Source organism: Desmodus rotundus, chromosome 1, assembly GCF_022682495.2.
Source record: "Desmodus rotundus isolate HL8 chromosome 1, HLdesRot8A.1, whole genome shotgun sequence".
Lineage (NCBI taxonomy): Eukaryota > Metazoa > Chordata > Mammalia > Chiroptera > Phyllostomidae > Desmodus > Desmodus rotundus.
This window is the reverse complement of record NC_071387.1, coordinates 63,276,700-63,294,737: the sequence shown is the minus strand read 5'-3', so window position 1 is coordinate 63,294,737 and position 18,038 is coordinate 63,276,700. Positions and strand designations below refer to the sequence as shown.

The 18,038-nt window shown below is 36.6% G+C and overlaps 1 protein-coding gene across 7 annotated transcripts in view; it reads left to right on the top strand.

Annotated features, from left to right (window-relative positions):
• BNC2 (basonuclin zinc finger protein 2) overlaps positions 1-18,038 on the top strand; it is a 420,364-nt gene that overhangs the window by 380,094 nt on the left and 22,232 nt on the right. The gene's annotated exons all lie outside the window — the stretch shown is intronic.

Here is an 18,038-nt window from a genome sequence, read left to right as displayed (position 1 = left end):
AATGTTTTTTTTTTTAACTCCACCTAGCTGGACACTGTAGAAGGCACTAATAAATTATATATCCCTATGCTCAAATAAAGACGGATATTTCCCTGTCTCCCACCTGTCCACCCATTCCTGGATCAAGTATCAGAGCTGAGTTTGTGGCCACAGTAGTTTAGTCCATTTTTGTGTGAGATGGCAATGGGGGTGTAGATCTGAAACAGCGGTGAATCTAACACAGTGATTGGTGGGTGTGCAGAGAAGTGTTAACATGGCAGGTCTGAGACTGCCATCCTTAGAAAGGCCTGCATGCAAGGTTGGCCATTGGCTGTCATCGAGAAACTTGAATTTGGGAGCTGGGGAGTTTCCATAAGTGATTAGAGTGGCTCACTGTTGTAAATAATCTGTATTGAATACTTGCTTTCCTTCTGGGAGTCTGAAATTTTAGTTTTGGTACATGCTAGGCAAAGGGCACCCGTGTAACCAACCCCCAGTACAAACCATGGGCTGAGTTGCTAATGAGCTTCCCTTGTAGACCTCACTTTACATGTGTTGTCACAATTTGGTGCTGGGTAAATTAAGTGCATCCTCTGTTCTTTTGGGGGAGAGGACTCTTGGAGTATTATTTCTTGTGGACTTTGCCCCATGCTCCTTTTCCCTTTGCCTATTTTGCTGCATCCTTCAGTGTAGTAAGTTTTAGCTGTGAGTATGATTATAGGCTGAGTTCTGCAAGTCTCACTGATCCTGGGGCTGGTACTAGGGACTCCTAACACCATAGTTACAGCCTAACTTGTGTAGGATTCCATTCAAGGAGAAAAAGGCAGAAAGACAAAGTATTTGCCTTATTTATACCGCCATTCTCTACCATTTTCTTCCTAAGTATTACTTCATTTTGGTGATGAGTTTAGTAAATATATTTATAATATAATTATGTGAGCACTTATGGAACATTCAGATATCAATGTGAATCCATTTATTGTTTTCTGCTCTCATTGGAACTGAGGTGTAAAGAAGAGAGAGACTTAACACAGTGTGTTTTCTCTCTCTCTCTCTCTCTCTCTCTCTCTCTCTCTCTCACACACACACACACACACACACACACACACACACATGCACACATTTTCCCATTACCTACTATTCCAATAATCAGAAATCGGTACTAATTATAATTTTCCTCATTGATGGAATGCAGTGACAATTGACTCTCATTTGGAAATGCTTTATGAGTTAGTAAAATAAAATAAAAATTACCCTAGAGTTAATTTGGAGGGGGGGTGTTATTACCTTCCTCGTGCCACTTCTTGGATGCTTATGTAAATACACCTTTCCTTACTACACCAATAGAGAATTGCCAGAGTATAATAATATCTCTCTTCATTTGAAAGGACTCTTTATTTGCTTCCTCAATGGAAAAAGAAAAAGAAACAGAAGTTCTGCAAAGCAATATCCGGGAGAACATTGGGGAGAAAGTACAAGAAAGAAACCGAATTTGGTAGTGGCTACTGCTGCCATCATTGGTTCACCTGCCACTGTTGGCTATATGGTGCTCTCATCTGTCTGCAGGAGTTCACATACACTTTGCCTTTTTGGTCTAGCAGAATAACCTTTATGTATTACTTCTGAGACAATTGAACACAGAGCAAATAGAGCATGTAAATTTATAGACACTCTGTATTTTAGACATCATGAAAATACACATCAACAGAAAAGATAGGTGAGATGACAAAAATTTGTCACCTGCCATGGTAGGTAATTCCATAAAAAAAAAGTGAAATATTCATATTCTTTCCATTAATGAAATTTTGATTTTTTATTAAAATGACTTAATTCCCTGTTGATTTTTAAAATATCATCTTTCTCTCTCAAATAAATGTGGTAAGTAAAGAAAAAAGTCCTCCTGATGATTTAGAAAATCAACACATCGTTGCTTTTTTTAAAAGGGGGCTAAGAAAGGTGCATGACATGGTTCACTAATTATCAAAGTTAGTACATATCTAAGACAAGCAAGTCATTTATCTATGTTCTATGGAACCATTACAGCCACTCTAGAGGTAACAAATAACAGGTATGCAAAGTAAAATAAATGAAAGCCTTTTAAATTGTATAGCTTAGACTAGCTGAAAGGCCTTCTTTAATATTTCTTTTTCAATACATTTTATATTTATTTATCAGCACTCATTTTCTATGCTTTTTTCTCCTCGTTCCTATGTATTTTATTTTTGGTATACAACTGAAGCTCATAATAAGAATTAAATTGATGAATTCAAAATGGACCACTGTAGTCCCTACTTTCATATACCTATGTATTCAGTTTCTCATTGCCATTTTAGTTTTATCAAATCTTCTATAAAAGAGATTTCTCTACCATTCTTCTCTCTGCTCTCTCTGCTCATACTTACACACCTCAAACTCTGGCCAGTTTCTTGTTGTTTCAATTAAATTATTTTAAGTCTTCTAATACTTAGTTTTAACATTAATACAAGTGGAAATTATTTGTCAGATTTTAAAGGTATATTCATAGCCCACATTTGTATTTTTGAGCTCTCTTTCTAATACTTAGTCCTTGTCCCTAAATTTCTTTTTTCTCTTAGCTTGTTTTCCTGACAGCCACTTTTTCTCTTCTGTCATTTATTTTACATTTTAGAAAATTTAAGTAGTTGCCCCTATACCTGTAAACAATTCTGTAATAAAATGAACTTAGAAGTGTACCCCAACCAAGGTCTTAAAATACTGTGTCTTGACAAAAATGAATTTTACTTGCATCAGAAAATATTTTTATTTCTTAAATACATAATACAAAATTTTTGGATATCTCCATTTACAAATTTGACTGCCTAGCCATACATTGGACAGCTTGTGCTTTAGACTCATACTGGCTGTTTTTAGAACTCTAATAAGCATCTGTCTGAAGAACATGTTGGGTTTATGTAAATGACAAGTGGTCAGAATTTTATGCTTAACCTATTTAGCAAAGCAGAGCCATTAAAGTTCAGTTTGGAGGGAGGGGTTTTAGTCAGATGTGATCAAAGGTATACTTTAGGGAAAACAATTTGGCATCATAATGTAGTCAAAATGTGAGTGGGGTGAAAGGTGTAAATAGGAAGAATTAGGAGTGATTAAAATAATCCAGTTAGGAACTAAACTGGGAGCATTACTTAAGCTTGTGAGAATAGGTATAAAGAGAAAGGCATGTGACTGGACAATCAAGTTAAACATGGGATAAGTCAAAGGAAACAGCTTTTCAGGCCTGGATTTGAGCAAGAATAGTGGGAAAAGAGAAAGCAGGAAAAGATACTGATGCAGGCTTGGGTTGGAGTGGGCAGGCAGGAATGCTTTCTGTGCAAGGCATTTCAATATACTTCTCATATTCACACTGCTGGACTGAATCATCCTGGCTCCAGAAATTACTAGCTTTATGACCTTACGCAAGTTACTCAACATTGATACACCTCAACTTCACCATCTGTAAAGTGGGTTTGAGAGAAGTATCTCAAAACTGATTTGAGTGTAGATGAATCTAGAGTCTTTCTTGGCTCATTGTAAGCCAAGTATAGGCATTATTATGTTTCTTTAATCCCCAGAGCTCTAGCATGTAGCCATTTTTATCTTATTTTATATATGAGGTAACCAAGGCACAGAGACTATATTATTTAAAGTAATCCTTTAGTCTGAAAATAGTATTACAGTAAAAAATAGACTTCCATGCCTTCATGTATTTCAGATTTTGTTTTGATTTTTTGTTTTGTTTTCAAAATTCAGATAACAGTTCTTTTTGAGCAACTAGGTAGTTATTTGTTTGACAGGCAGAATCCCTAAAGAAACCCTGAGTTGAAGTTTTCCTCATAAAAGAGATGGAGCATATTCAAACAAAAATGAGAAACTGTGGGGTTGTGGGAAGACCAGATGAGAATTCAGGAATTGATAAATATAATTTGCAGATGGTAAAATGAAGGAAGAAATTATGTGCATACAAACATATTTATAACTGTAGTGGTTTATTATTTGTGTCTAATATTAAACTGACTAATTTAATTTATTCACTCCATAGACATATACAGAACTCCAACCATGTGAGAGACACTGTTGCATTTGCTTTCCAGTTCTTTGTACACTGGGATTTAACTTTGATCCAGAAAATTTTTGACATAAATGTAATGTCATTGCCAAAAGTGTTTTCCAAGAATAGATAATTTTCTGGTACTTGCGGAAAGAAAGAAAAAAAAAACAGTGAGGACTAAATTAAGTATAGCGTGTATGTTTTCTCAAACCATGATTCTCAACTTTTTCTCACCTCCAGTAATTCTCTAGTAATGAATGAGTGGTCTTAGGCAATGGCTTCACATTTCTGTTGGACACCTTCTTGATGGTCAGGAGGTGAGTTCAGTTTAGGGGAAAATGACTTCTGGTAGGGTTAGTGTGGGGTTGAAGAGAGTCCCAGTTCACTGCAATCTGCTCACACCCAGGGTGTGGCAGTGGTATGGAGTGGATGTTCTCTTTCCTGAATCAGGATTCATTATGCCAGGAGGAAAGGGTGGTATTGTGGGAAGAGCACTAGACTGTCAGGGAAGCTGGGTGGCTCCTTCCAAGTCAGCCACACACATTAGCTTCCCAATCTTGGGCAAGATACTCACTTGTTAATTTTCTCTGTAAAATAAAAAAGGTGGCACTAGATGATCTGTAAATTGCCTCCCAACTCCTAGAGTCATAGTATTAATGAATTCATTCAGTATCAACTCATCTTGGGAGTAGGGATATAAAGTACAATAATCCTGTAATAAGGAGACATGCGTGCCAGAGAAAGATAAGCAAATGGCTGAAGGGGCAGGTCACTCCTGCTGGGAGTAGGGACAAGGAAGGTAATTAGCTGGATAGGGAACATTTCATAGAGAGGTTCATTTAAGTTGGGCCTTGAAGGATGAGAATGAACTTGTCAGAAAGGCAGGGGTGTTCAAAAGCAGGTAATATTTTGTCATACTCTGAATCTTTTATGGCAAGTACCCTTTGTAGCTAGAGCTTTAGAGAATTGGACAGGAGGTAATGTTGGAAAAGCAGTTTGGGTTTATATTGAGGGGACTTCAATGCCAGGTAAGGGGATTTATCATTTATTCTGTGCACACTAGGGAGCCACTGAAGGTTTGTTAGGAAGGGGAGTGAAATATCCCCAGTCTTGGTTTTTGGAAATTTGATGTAAGTATGTAAAGAGTGGATTAAAATGAGTAGAGAGATCCTGCTGTTTGTTTTCTTAATGGCTGTCTTCATCTGTTTACTGATACCCAGATACCATTTGGCATTTATATTGGTACTTCTGGGATTGTCTTTCTTTCTGTAATCAGCACTGACTTCAGAAACTCAAGAAAATATTGTTTGTGCTTTTCTTTTTAGAGGTGACACCAAGAGTTTATCTTTCCCGAATGCACATTGTCTCCCCTTCTCCCAGCTAAGCAGAGTGGCTATACCATTAGCAAGGTTAACAATACAAGGCAATGAAATCCAATATTAGAAGAAAAAGAAAGGTAATGATTTATAAATTCACTTTCCTCAGTTCCACATCCATTGATAGCCTAAGTAGTTTCGAAAAATCAGGAAAAATTTTAATGGTTATCACAGTGATGTCAGTCCTAACTGGGATCTCTGAACTGTAGCCTAACACACAGAAAAGAACATGCATGGTGCTTTCATTTTTGCCTGCAGCACTTTCTCGGTTGAAGCTGCGTTGCCTGAATGCAGGACAGACACTGAAATCAGTCTTTGGGGATTGGAGGGAGCCCTAGGGGTTGTGCTTAGCTTCCATGAGGCCCCTGGGCTAGGCCTGTCAAGTCTGGCTTTCATGTTTTCCTTTCTTTTCACCGCAGCTTTTTCTTCCAGCCTGTTCAGCGACTGCATCAAGAGGTACTGTACGTGTGTGCATGCATGCTTCTAACCAAATAGCTTTCTCATCAGTGCTATTAGCCCTCCCTCACAAACTCGTGGCTGTCATAAGGTGATTTGATGTACGCTTTCTACATGCCCAACTAATTGAGAGTTGAAAGCCATCCTTCAGACTGGCATGGCCCCGTTACTTATGCTTGCGAGTTACCCGCCACTTCGGTGTCATTGAAGCGGAGGCATTTTGAATATTTCACATTTCAAAATGTTTTTAAGATACTGATTAAATGGTAGTCATCTTAGGAAGCCAGTTGTTTCTGCTTGTTCTCATGCAAATATTTATTTGCCCGATAGTCTGCAGAATCATACATTTTAGGTTAACAAATTCTTTCAGATTATTTGCAGTTGATCTAATATCTCTTTTTTTTAATTTAAAGATGCTCATATTGTCCTGCTTTCCCTGTAGATTATATCAGAGCAGATGTAGTTGCCCTAATGCCACTGTGGACTAAACAGATTTCATTGATGTAAACATTGTTGAACAACTTCGAACTCAACTTTGGGAAACAGTTTTTCTGAACCTACTTAATAATGTTTAAAAACACATCAATGGAATTGGCTTAACCTGTAGCCTTTATTACATTATCTCTTCTCAGTTATATAGGTTCTGAGTTTTATGTTTGGACTGGTTATAAATAACAAAACAAAAAACCAAAAAACAGTGATCCCAACTCTAGAGCATGGCATATGCATAACTGATTAAATTTGATTTAGACTTGATAAATCTTGGAAAATACCTCAGAGATGCCATATCAGCTATTAAAATAATAGTAAATGCATTCAGGAGGTTGTGATAGCATTACTATTTCAGTTTTCAGCCTTAATTTTTTTCCTTCTCCCTCCGTTGCTCTTCACCTCCCACTCACCCCCAGTGCCATTGTTGTGACTCCAAATTCTAAGCTATCAGCCTTGAAATGTAACATAAACATTAAACATGTTTTTACTAATTGTGACCTGCTAAAATCACATTTCAAGCTCTGCACTGAAGAGTTTTTTTAATTTCAGAAGCAGTATTTAAGTGATGACATGCAGTAATTTGTTCATTCTTCTGTCAGTGTAATTTACAAGGCAATGGCAGATAAACATAGCAATACAAGATTCATTTACGGTGACACAATGGCAGATACACAGAGCAGAACCCTGCCTATGAGATAAAGTGGACTGAGTGACTTATGCAGTAATTAGGGGATAATTGTCATTAACCTCACAAACAGTAGTTTACCCATATTGTTTAAAAGGCTCCAGGATGCATAATGACAAGGTAATCTGTCAAAGCGCTAGGGGGAAATATTAATAAGATTTGTGCAAGCCTGGATAGAAAATATGCAGAAAGCGGCCACATTAAGCTAATTGGTGGATGAATATACACTTGTAAAAGTGCTTCTAATGGCACGTTTGCTGCTCTCCAAATGACTACCGTTAATGTGGAGAAGTGGGCTGCTTAGAAAGTCAGGACTGCTGGGACAAGAGGGTATTAGGCATGTAGACATGGTTATTACCTTGTGCTCTATAATGCATGCTTCCTCCTCCTATCCTTCTTTATTTTAAATTTCTGACTTTTTTGTTATAGTCACATATATTGGTTATTAACTCTTATTATTCTGTTTTTATCTATTTTTGTTCAGTCAGCCAACAACCCCAAATCATCTCTACTTTGTGGATACATAAAACATATAACATCTACATTGATAGCTGCTTATAAATGTATAGAAATGCAAACTTAATGCATACATGGATTTATAATCATACATGTGTGTGTACATGCTCTTTTGCTATGAACACATTTAATCTGAGCAATCAAAGGAAAGTATATCCATCAACAGCCTTGCATATGTGTTACAAGTAATAATGTGTTGTTCCCTGATGAATGCTAAAGCAGGAAATTAATCTTTGTGTTGTACAGCTTCTTATACCCAGAGAAGAACAAAGTTAAATTTCCCAATACATCTTTCTGTTCAATCACATACTCAGCCCTCTGTGTGTTTTATGGAATACTCAATCCTTGCTGCTTTATGGAATACTGCTTAGTGAGTGTTTAGTCCCTTTCTACCCTTGCCTCCCTCACTTCCTAATGAATATGTTAAAGTTCCTAAGGGTTGTTCAATCAGCTTCACTTGTGGAGTAATTGAAAGTATAATATGTAGAACAGAATCTTCCATTCAAGCTTTGGAAGCTCTGATAACATACCACGATTGAGAATCTCGGTTGCATGGATAAAACTTCAAAAATTGGAGGTTGTGACCCTGAATTTGTCCCAAGGTTTTAGCCCTTACCTGATGTGTAAAATTACTTTCAATAGGAAAAAAAAATTGTGCTCATTTTGACTGTTTATCAGACTTTATAGGAAAGCACATCATTATGTTTAGAAATGTAAAGGCCCAGCAGAGACCCCCAGATACACAGAGGCATTCTTCAAACTCAGTGGCAGATATTTGGTTATGGACCGAGAGGTAAACTAGGAAATGTAGGCCTCAAAGCAAACATGTCAGAAAGGGCTCTGATGAGTTTTGTTTATTGCAAAGCAAGCAGATTTATAAGCATCCTAGGATTTGGGCTTATCTTTATGTCTGAGGGTAGAAGAAAACAAGACCACTTGCAGGGACCATCCTTCTCGTTCCTCTTGTTCCTAGTGTTTTCTCTGAGGATTTCAAGCTGTACCTTTGTTGTCCTGACCCACAAAATGAATTACTCTCTGCCATCTTGGCCATGACTATCTCCAAGTGAATAATTTGTGTCTGTTTAAAGGGTTTAATTGAGGGGAGGGCCTTATATGCCAATACTGCTATTATGGGGGCTGGGGGAGGGGACTGCAAAAGCTGCTGGAACACTACAGATACTTACTTATATAGCTTTGTGGAGGTATAAGATTTATTTTGGAATGGTTGAGCCTCGTGTTGCAGAATATTCACAAACTCTACTGGTGTGATTCCAGGGGGTTCCAAGGACTTGGGGACTTTCTTGAACAGTTTCCCTAGTTTGCAAGCAGTGTTTTTACTTGAACTGATTGTTGAATTGACCAGGAATAAAAATTAATCCAGAAGAATTAGGACATCTAATCCTGTCACTGATAAGAAGCTCCAGGCTGAAACATCAAGGGGAAGCATCCAGAATATAGGGTAATACAGACACTCTCACATAAGGGCATACTTTCTGTCAAAACACATGTATTATGAAAAAGTTGGTTATGCAAGTTGATTAAAAGGAAAAATATTAGTCTGGGGTTGAAAATGCTTCAATTAAAATTATCTGTGTGTCCAGATGCTAGGCTTAGATAGTGAAATGGAATTTTAAAGTCAAGTCATGGAATTTTGGTTTAATAAGGCTACAATGGTTAGCAAGGCTCTTGGCTTTACCAGGGAAAAAGCCAACGCAGGCTGTTGGTGATTTGGCATTCAAACCACTGGTTGTCAGTTAATGAAACCAAGACTAGAATGTAGGTGGCATTAATTTATGTTCTTTATTTTTCTCTAACGTGAATATGTGTAAGTTATGTTAAGAATCATCAAAATTTGTAATGTTAATATGCAAATTCCATGTTAGCCTATAGGTATAGAGTTGAATATTTTATGCTTAAGTTAAGGACTCCAGGTAGTTTTATGTTAAAGGTTTGGTATGCTAGGAATATCAGCTGGATTTAAGATTTTCTATTTTGAAACTTAAATGATTTTTAAGATACTATTATTAAATATTGAAATGTGCCATATCTTTAAAAGTTTCTCAGGTTTGATTTAGGATGGACCTAGCAATTTGAAAAATACTTTTGAATCTTTGAAGTGCAATTCTAGACATTGCAGAAAGTAATTTACTCCTCAGGATTTCTTTTTATATGACAAAGAAAGGCACCTGCTTTATTTATTTGCAAACAAATGCCCATAGAGGAAATGCATATAGCTAGTTTTAAGCTAGACAAGCTAAAAATCCTAGATACAGAGAAGAAATCCTGACAGGCCTTTAATAGAGCTTAGCTGGAGCTGCTGTGATTAAATATGTTGTAACCCCTGAGTGATCTATCATAATCAGTTTTTAAAGTAAAAATGCTGTACAGACTCTTGAGGAAAAAAGTGATAGTCTTCTGATTTATATATTCTTATCTGGTCCATAACCAAGAACATTGTATAACAAAGTGAATTTTTAATAGAAAGTCAAACAACATCTTTTAAGAATCACAAGAACAATTTAAAATTTGTGCCCTGGCATTTTGATTAGACAGGTAATTATGTTGGGAGGGCATATTGTTCACTTTATCCATTTTTTTTCTTTTAAAAGATAACTTTTTACTGTAAAAATATTTTTAAATATGGATTAGAAAAAGAAAAAATAAAAATTTATATCTTGAAAAATAAATAAAAAGCAGATACCTAAAAGTCACATAAAATTATCCTGTTGCTTTTTCCCACTGCTACCCACATCAGTCAAGTGCCATGTTGTTTAAACTTACAGTTTCACCCAGAGAGAGACATTCCTTAACTTTGTACTTTTTTGCAAGTAACTGGATATGCCTGACCTCATTACACCACCATTCTCCATGGTGGAACATTTTGAATGTTATAATAAGATGGACTATAGAATAATGAGATGAGTCAAGAATGGTAGTCTGTGTCCATGTGCACATTTGTGTACATGTATATATTGTGATAAGTAACTCTTTTAAACTCAATCCTTATGTGCAAACAATATTTATAGAGAGAGAGAAGACTTCTATATTAGCATGTCAGCAAACAAGGATTAATAAGGTTTTTATCTGGGCAGAAAATTCATTCATGCAAAGTTTTCCAAGAGCTCCACTATTCTAACCAATAGCGCATATCCCCGTAGTGTTCATTTCTTCTTGTGGGGAAAAAGAAGGAATTGGAAAGATAATTCAAACAAAGTTCTTTATAACTGGGGCATGTTGAATTTAGCAACAGCCTCTGTAATCACAGAAAACCAATACAGACCTCACTTTAATGGGTGCATACTTATTTCGTGATGCCAGTCTAGGGTTGTTGACAAGGATATCATATGTGTTTTCCAAAAGAGCTGTTCACATGGATAAATGTTAATAAATACAGTCCAGTCTTGGTTTTTATGTGGAAGTTTCTCTTCTGTTTGTGCCACACCCTGATGATTCTTTCTGTGGGACATTTCTGTCCTAGAGTGAAGAAGCAAGCAAGGGTGTGACTGGTTAACATAGCATTTTGAAGGTGAAATGATGCTCTTAAGAAATTCTGCAAAATACAGATTTCCAAATCATGGAAATTGAGTAGGGTTTTCATTACCCAAAGCAAATGTTGACTTTTTTTTATCAAGTATAATTCAAACCATTTTGTGCACCCATGATATAAGTGAGTGTATTTCATTCAGCCTTCAGATATTACAGTTCTTTCAGCTGGCCTTCTGGAAACATTAGCTTGGCATACTGGCAAAAGCACAATCATGTACAAGAGCTCTATGTGAATAAGAATGGCATAATTTTGTTTACTTATACAACCAAACTGCTCTGATGTATATTGTATATTGCTAGTGATACATTGTTCTCGTTCAGTGCCCTGAAAGAAATCTGTGTTTAAATGTAAATTTGTTAAACAAATAATCATGCCAAGTTTTTTCCCCACATAATTTCAAGTGTTTCTCAGAAATTATCACAACATTGCTTTAAAATTTCCCTAAATACTTCCCAGAATCTATTATTTTCAATAAGAACTTTTTTGTTTCACCATTTTTCTTCATCTCCCTTTCTTGCCTGCACACACACACAGGCACACAGACACACACACTTTGACCCATGCACACTTAGGGTTGCCAAGTCATATAAATTTGAGATAAACATAATCTAACAAAAAAGCAAAAAAAAAATTGGCTCTGATATAAGTGGAGAACACCCAGACCAGTTAAAATTATTGGCTAAGGGAAGAGTTTTAAAAGTGACTTGACTTTAGAAAACCACTTTAAAACTGAAGTATCTGCTTGTTATATATGGACCCATCTGAGTTTTAAAATGGGTAACTAGTGGGAGAAGGGGAGAGAAGAGGACTGAAAGTTTTATGGCTTCTATAATTTTTTTCTTTAAAATGTTGTGTAATGTTCAAAGGCTTCTCTTCCACAGAGTATTTCCCTCAAACTCCTGCTACTTTCAGCTCTCTGAGCCAACCCACAAGTCTTAACCCTGAGCCACCCACTTGCCAACCCCTTCTACTAGGCTGGTGGAATGTCCCTATTCATATCATCTGGAAAAATGGTCTGAGCCCATCACTTGCTCCTGAGGTGACCCAGCAGTTAGATAATATGTTTCCTAATTTCGGGATTGCATCCTGGGACATGTCCACATCCAAGAGGCCGAAACAAATGCAGATGGAGGCATTTTAGGCCAATTAACTGACTGCTCTTCATCTTCAAAGTGTTTCCGAAGGTGTGTACATGTAGTATGTGCTATGGACCAGTATTATCTCTGTAGGGAAGCAGTCTCCAAATTTTGCTCACAACAAATCCTTTAGCTTGCACCCCAATAAATGTAAAACTGTTTCTAAATTAGTAATGTATTACTGTAAGTCCACATATAAAACATTAGCTCAAAAATTATCTTTTTATACAAAAGAAAATAGAAATTGTCATGTTTACTCCTCCTGTCACAATGGATTGTTTTGCATACTACTGATAGTAGAGAATGGGGAACATGCCTGCCTGTTATTCTGGTCACAACAGAAGGCAGGAAGCAAGAAGATGGCCTCCAAAAAGGGTAAGTTGTGAATGTTGAGTTATGAGTGTGAGATTTCATGCAATTTGCATGATTTAGTGTTCTGAGTCATTTCATTCAGGTGTACTTTACATACAATAAAATCTACCAATTTTAAGTGTACAATATATAGTAGTAAAAATATAAATGTAATCATCGTGTAGAATATTTCCATACCTCCCAAAATTTCCTAATGTTCTTTTGTAGTCAATTCCTTTCCCTTGCCCTTAGCCCTGGCAACTACTGATCTCCTTTCTGTTAACTTTTCCAGAATTTTGTATGATTGGAATGATCGAATCTATTGGGTCTGTCTTCTTTCATCATTGGCATCAGGCTTTTGAGAGTCATCCATGTTGTGCTGTGTGTCAATAATTTATTCCTTTTTATTGCCCAGTACTATTCCATTGTGTACATCTCAAACTATTTGCTTACCCTTAAGACCTAAACATCTAACAAACCTGATATTCAAGGTTTTACATAGCACTGTTTCATCAATTTTTAATTTGGCAATCCCTATTAAATTTTACCTGATAAGAGTACCAAACTGATAGACTTGAATTTGGTAATTTCTGTACCTTCTACTAAACCCCATTCCTCTTGCCTTGATATTTGATTCATCCTGAAGGAAAAAGAACAGAACATTACAACAGGAAACTGGTTATGAAAATAAGTTGCCAACATGGTTATGATGGAATAATTTCCTAAACTAGCACATTGTACAGTGACATGAAATCATAAAGAATGTCTCATAAACCTCTGCTTTGGTTCTAAGTGGTTAGCAATCCCTATAGCTCAATGCCATGTAATTAAAATATTTAAAATTAGCCCTGGCTGGGTGGCTCAGTTGATCGGAGCATTGTCCCGTACACCAAAAGTTCATGGATTTGATTTCTGGTCAGGTCACATACCTGGGTTGCGGGTTCAATCTCCAGTTGGGGACACATTCAGGAGTCAACAGATCGCTATTTCTGTCTCACATCAGTGTTTCTCTCTCTCTCTAAAAATTAATCAATAAACATATCCTCAGGTAAGTATTTAAAAAAAAGATTTACAATTATATCAAAGGGGAAATATTTTTTTTGTGTTTAGCTAATCATGTTAGAATTTTCTTTTAAATTATGTCTTCAATTTGACTGACAAGTTTATGTAGTAGAACAGAAAATTAAATTTTCTGCACCTGTCTTTGAGAATTAAATTATTTGTTTATTTCTTAATAATTTGACTACTTATAGAGGAAATGGGTAAGAGATCTCTGCTGTGCTCATTGTTTCTCCCTCATTTCCATGCATGGACAGAAAGGTGTTTTTTTACTCTGTGCTGTGACAGGTAGTTGCCTGCCATTAACACAGAAGGGCTCCTTCTTGGACTGAGGATTCTCTGGGCTTGAGGTCTCCTAACAATCTAATTATCCTAAAGCTTCTTATCTGGTCTTTCTTCCATCTCTTGACATAACTCTACTATCCTTCTCTCCCAAATAAAAAGAAAATCAACCTTACTTTACTTTGATTTTAAAACTACAAGTCATATAAGATGCATTGATATGAAGAGAGAGCTCAAATAAAACCATTCAAACTATGGGAGTTGATCCTACTACAAAAATGATTTTTAAAAATCACTCTGCAGAGCTATGTAGAACTGGGTGCCAGGTTTATATCAAGTGATAATCACTAGTTCTGATGAAATAATAAAAGGAAATCTTTTCATGTAAAATGCTTTGATGTAAATATTTTAAGTGTTTTATACTTTTTTTGAACCCAGTAAAACTGGTTTATAAGTCTGGATTATTTGGTGTTACTCATCTTTTAATTAATAGTATAGACAGTTATTTTCACAGGAAATCAATACTTATAATAATACCTTGCATTTCACTTAACAGGGTAAATCTTATTATCCTCATTTTGTAAACAACAATTCCCCATGTAAAGGGTTAAAGGTCACTGAACTCTGTTTACAAATGCGAAAGCCCAAAGGATTTGATACACCAACTACAAAATTGAATGAGAAAGACAAGTGCCCAGTTATACACTTATGCAGTTTATTATTCACGCACAAGACCAATGTCCTCGTAAGGGTTGGTCAGCAGTCAGGATATTTATACTGGCTTAACAGACTGAAATTTTGTTAAATTAATGTTTATCCAGTGATAATACCTAATTCTTTTTATAGCTCTTGCTCACTCTGGTAAAGTTTCTTTGACATGGCAAGGGGGCCTAGATTTTGCATCTGTACTTCTCAAACTGTCTTTGAGGAAGGATCAGTTTTCCCCCTAATCAGTCTTGAGCCAACACTTAAGTAAAAAAGAAGTATTTTTTTTAAAATATCATGCCTTTAGTTGTTGCAGCAGTATCAAATTGTCCTAAAGGATTCCAAATGGTCACTTTCAATTACTTGCAGACCAGTTTTCTTTGAAGGTCTCAGACTGGTGCTGGTCCGTTGTGAATAGCTTAGGAACCACTCATGGAAATTCTTGCCTTAACACAGGAGTCTTAAGCCACTGTTTAAGCATCATTGCACCAGAAGATGCTTGTTTCTGTCACAAACAGAAAAAAAGAACCTGGCCTTCCCTTTTTTCCCTTTGATGATTTCTAACTTCCTTCAACCAGTTTATTGAAAGACATGCTAAAACTGATAGCCACTCCTAGCAAGGATCTTGCAGACTCATTGTGTTGCTAAGAAAGTCAACTTTGTTTCTTGCTGCAGTTTCACCACTTATGAACATGATGTTATTATATAATCTTGATTGAATGTGAATGATGGCTTCTTTGGAAAAAACCTCGGTGGCACATCATACAGTCTGGGTCCAGGGGGTGCTACTCCAGTCTGAATGTGTCGTGCAGATATTTGACCTGTTCCTAAGCACATTTGTTTACAATGATGTTATGCAGACCTTCAATGTTAGTATAAATTGCTGCTTCTCTTACCACTATATATAGACGAAGCTTCTCTTTTATAACTCAGGCTACTAACAAAATCCTAAGACTGCTTACCTGGACTTCTTACACCAGAAGTAAGTGGTTTAACATAGGTAACAGTCTCGATTTTAGCAGACAGCTACTCTGGACTGAAAGAGGGTCTGAAAGGTAGTGGTTTCAGAAATAGCAGCAGGCACTGTGGCAGGCCAGGAGAAAAGAGAAACCATATGGGACTGCTGTGTACTGTTGGGTGAGGGAAGACAGGAGGGTGATGGAAAGGAGATGCCTCAGGTGGGTTTGATCAGTTGCTATGGTTTCTCAGGCCTTTTTTAATACCAGAGGCTGGCAGCTGTGTAAGTACATTATCGACATGCAGATTTAGATGCAGGCTCCCTGGGAAGAACCTGAGGAAGAAATGACTGTATGCTGCTCAGGTTAGGTTCAGCCTGAGAAACAATCCACAGTGAAAGGCTCTATAAAAGAACAATCAAGAGAGCGGATTTGATGGTAGGGAGAAATGTAGAAGAGGACATTACAGTACTCTGGAGACCAGCCTTGTTCAGGAGAAGTTCTGCGTCTCATCACCAACTCAGTGTGCTGTCCTGGGAAATGGCATCATGGAATGACAGTCATTATGTTCAGTGAACTTGGAGTCAGAATTTCTGGGTGCAAGCCCTGGACTCCAAGTTAGCATCTCGGCAACCTTAATAAGCCATCTCACCCTTTTTCACCTCTGTTTTCTCATCTGTTAAACAAGCACTGAGCTCTGGAAGCTATTACGAGGTTCGAATGAGATAATCTATACAAAAAACACAATTTAAAATTTATTTATCTACAACACCAACACCCTCCCTTGCTTACCCTATCTCCCCCCCTCCCCTGCACCTAAAAAAACAATACAAGGTAGACCAATTGCTATGAATGACACTTTTTTTAAAATGGCTAATGCAGGACTCCAAAGATCATCCAGATTCACCATTTATCCACGTCATTATATTGACGATTCTGGGGAGATAGCTGCACGAGAGCATTTGGTCTGAAGGCTAATTTTATCTACAAGATGACAGAAGGACATCTGTGTTTGACAGTTTATGTAAGAATGGATACCCTCATGCACACACCCACACATATACTTTGTGTAAAATGATAGAATGCTAGGAGTCAGCCTTACAAGGAACAGCACATAATTATCAGAACTTCTTTTTTGTTTTTTAGTAACTTAAATAAATGACAAGTTTCTCCTTATAATCAAACTAGTTGTCATGGTTCATACCATATGACTGTGGTCCAGAGAGTATTTTATATTGCAAGACTGAGTAGACCTGTCTACGAGAGAGAATTTTCCATTGCAAAAGTAGTACCATTCTCTTTATCCTGCTTTTCCTAATGTAACATCTAACATAAGCATAGTACCATTGTTGAAACCAAGATATTAAGGTTGATACCATACTATTAAGTAATCTAGAGGCTATTCAAATTTGCCAGTTTTCCCACTAATGTCCTTTTTCTGGTCTAGGATTTCTAGGATTTCACAGTATGTTTATATATCCTATTTTCTTAGTTTCCTCTAATCTGTAACTATTCTTTGTTTTAAAAAAATCTTTTCCGACTTTACAGTTGGAAGAGTACAAGCCACTATTTTGTAGAATGCTCTTTAATTTTGGTTTGTCTGCTGTTTTCTCATGATTAGATTGAGGTTATAAATTTTTGGCAAGAAAACCACAAGAGGAATGAGGTGCCCTTCTTAGTGAGTATGTCACTAGGTACATGATGACACTCATCCCGGGTGAGGTTAACTTTGATCACTTAGCTAAGGTGGTCTGCTAAGCTTCTTCATTATAAACTAATGGTTTTTCTCTTGGCAATTAATAAGTGTGTCTTTCTGTTGTTGTTGCTTTCTTAAATCCGTGGTTAAGGTTGAAGCAAGTGTCACTCACAGAAGGTTCCAAAGAATCCCATCCTAGTGGAAAGAAGCTGTGCCCTGGAAAGTGATGGAGTCATTATTTAAGTGTTTGAATAGACTGCTCTCAATCCATGCTGAAATGGATTTGCCTGACATTACATTGCAGAATTTTTAAGTTCTACCTCCAGGCAAATCTCATAGTTACTAGCAAAAATGAAAGTGTGAAATGCTTTTTAATGTATATTTAACAATACATAGTGTCGTGATTACTGATGTGTATTCTCTGTGGACTCCCTTACTATCCACGGAGGATGTTAAGAGACAACATTTTCACACATTTATTCTATCTAAATCCATCACGTTTACCTTCTACATATCTGTAACTGTCATTTACAATAAGATCATAAAAGTCAAATGTTTTAATTCTAACTCAAACTTTGAATCATAGGATTACAATCAATTTTCTGGAAAAGTACAATTACTGTTTGTTCTTACTCTACATTATGAAATTGCCCACTATTAAATGTCACTAGAATATAGCCATTAAAAGAAGAAAACTATATATGGCTTAGTAATGGGGTATAGGAGGTAATATTACTTTATT